Below are 3,176 nucleotides of genomic sequence, written 5' to 3' on the forward strand. Positions count from 1 at the left end.
GGTTTTTTTGTTTTTGCTGACTTGATATGAGCTTTGTAGGCGTTTCACACAGACACACTCACACACACGAACCTGTCACTCAAAGTCCAGGACAAGCTTGTAAGAGAACCCAGCGGGCGTCCCTCCCTCAGATCCCATCCTGGCAAGCTGGTGCCTTTCCCCTTCCACTAAACCCATTCAAGTTATTTTTGTCACCTGTCCATAATTGTTATATATATATTCAGACAACGACTACACACTTCGTTGCTTGTCACTTACATAACCGTCCTTGCTTTTATCTTTCTTTTATCACTCTTGTAAATACCTTTTTAATGGTTTCAGCCAGTTTCCTCTCCTTGAAAAAGATTTATGCGCTCCACACAGTCACATTTTATGTATTATTTATTACAGATCTTTTTTATTATTATTATTAATTCTTAGCGTCACCATACAGTTAGTCCTAATTCATCCAATGATTGAAGTCTATAGTGTTTTATTTTTTTTTTTGCAAAGACAAACTATTTACTTATATCACTAGTTACACAATTCCAATAAAGAGGAAAGAATGCCAGCTCACCCGTAGTGGCTATTTCATAAAGGAGCGCAGAAATTCGTCCTGACCAGATGTGGAGAAATTCCGTTAAAGTAGTATCCGGCTCCAGTTAAAATGAGAATCCTATATTATTAAAAATTGACTCCATGATGGCAAGACATGGCTCACTCGTTTCAGGCGCACTCCTGCTTTGACAAAGGACCCCGGAGTACGTCTGAAACGCGTATCTATAACATGTCTGTCTAAACCATGTCTTGCCGTACAGCTACTCCAATTCAAGGCCTAATAGTCCAGTGACCTATTTTATGAGCTTTGCTGTACATCATTTTTAGATGGCATCTTCACACAGTATTTATACTCTTGAAGTTTGGATGGTCAACGAAAGATACTTTTTATACTAAAAAAAAAAATTGTCGGCTGATCCGTCTTGTAGACGAATGTTAAGATGTAGGGGAGGCAGAAAGGTCACTTTTTTAGGGCTTTTGAGCTACCAGTAATGTGGGCAAGTACCAATTTTCCTCAACTTTTGAGGACTTTTTTTTTTTTTTTTATTCTCATAGTCCTGAATACAATAGGCCAAAACGCATTTATACCACGCTGATATGTAAGGAACCATAACAGCAAGAAGTGACCAAAAACAAGAAAAATGAATAAAATTGTATCTTTTATTTGTTACAAATATAAAAACATGTAATAAAAAGGCAGGGAATAGGGGGAATTGCCTCCAAAACACGAGGGAGGAGACAGCAAGGAAAAAACAAAGCCTGCACCAAAGCGAAGAAAAATTGGGAGAAAGGTAATGAGTGTCACAAAAAATATATATGCCGAACAAATGGCTATGGAGTAATAAATATACTATGAGTATGGAGGGCAAATAGCTATAAAAGCAAAAGCCCTATACATCCAAAATGGTACCTCCCTGCTAGTGAGATATGTGAAACCAAATAAAAAATAATACTAACAACCATAGGGGTATAAGGACTGGTAAGGATCCAGTCACCATATGTGGCCTGATGGACATTCACCTGAAAGGGAACCTGTCACCTGAATTTGGCGAGACCGGTTTTCGGTCATATGGGCGGAGTTTTCGGGTGTTTGATTCACCCTTTCCTTACCCGCTGGCTGCATGCTGGCCGCAATATTGGATTGAAGTTCATTCTCTGTCCTCTGTAGTACATGCCTGCACAAGGCAATCTTGCCTTGCGCACGCGCAGTATGCTTTGCCCAACTGCGGGCAAAGCCGAAAAGCATTAGAGCGCATGCGCCGGCGCACTATGTCCCGGAACACAGCAAAATACCTCCGGGACATAGTGTGCCGGCGCATGCGCACTAATGATATGTCAGCTGAATGTGGCTTTCATAGCACAGTTTTATCTGCTTACAAATTCTTTCAATAAGCATGTTATTTTTCCATGTCACAAATTTGCTAAGAATTGACATTTGGGAAAACCCCCATGGTCACATTCATTATTTGTTTCACATTTCTTCTTTGTCTTGCATTTGTTGCTATTTTTTCTGCTAAATTTTTCAAATTAGGCAGAGACTTAGACAGTCAGCTGACCTCCACAGATCTGACTTTGCTATCCTTTGTTGATGAGCTGTTATTACTGTGGGAGACTTCATCAGTTCGCTTATTTTTCCTAAAGATAAAATATATTATTATGTTTAAGTGAATAGGCATCTGTATACGACATGTTTGCGTTGAGCCTGCTAGAGTAGGAGTAATTTTTTTCTTAGTGGCTCCACACTATGGCTCATAAAGTTCCCAAGCTTCTGGGTCATATAGAAATGGACTGTCCAAAGTGCACAGGTTTATAAAAGTATTTGGACATTAGATTGTTGGTGGTTCAACTTGTACCATACAATTGGTATTGTAGCTTTTAGGACAAAGATCTAATAGTAGAGAATGAGTGGAACAATTTTTGTGACTCCGGTCCAGTCCTTCCAGCATCCCCATCATAGCTTTTGATTAGCCAAGGCTGGCATGATGTCATCTGAGCATCCCGTTGCACAGATGATGTCACAGCATCAAATGCCAAAAAATCAAATGCTAGGTCGGTGATGATGCGAGGTAAGTCTGAACTCCTAGAAGAGGCAGACAGAAATCCAAGTGTATATCTCATAAAATGCCATCTACAGCAGGAATGGGAAATCTGCTTTACTGTTCAGTTTCACAGATTTTTTTATTTTACCACATTTTTCAAGTTACGCAGAACCATGTGCTGTGATCTTTGTGTTGAACACCTCCCTGCCGCCCCCTATCGTACAGGCAATTACACAATTGACCGATTAACAGAGGAGGCCACAAACTATTTCCAGCGATAGGCTGGTTATCGGGAAAGTAACAGTGAGCGTTTGGTACTTCTGATTCCAGCACTGGGAATCAGACCTGGTTTTGGTAGCTTATGGCTTTCAGAGGTGTGGTTTACAGAACAAAAGGGACAGAACTATACATTTTTAGATGCAATCTGAAAGGCAGGGTTTATAAAAAAAAAAAAAATGTACAAAAGATTTTACAAAGAAGACAAAACAATACAGCATATACAGTACATAAAATAAAACTTAATAATGTAAGACAACTTCACTCCTTATGATCGAAGAAGTTTGAGATTGCTGCCATATTTTTCCATTGGGACTTTACCTT

The sequence above is a fragment of the Ranitomeya imitator genome, chromosome 7 (assembly GCF_032444005.1).
Source record: "Ranitomeya imitator isolate aRanImi1 chromosome 7, aRanImi1.pri, whole genome shotgun sequence".
Classification (NCBI taxonomy): Eukaryota; Metazoa; Chordata; class Amphibia; order Anura; family Dendrobatidae; genus Ranitomeya; species Ranitomeya imitator.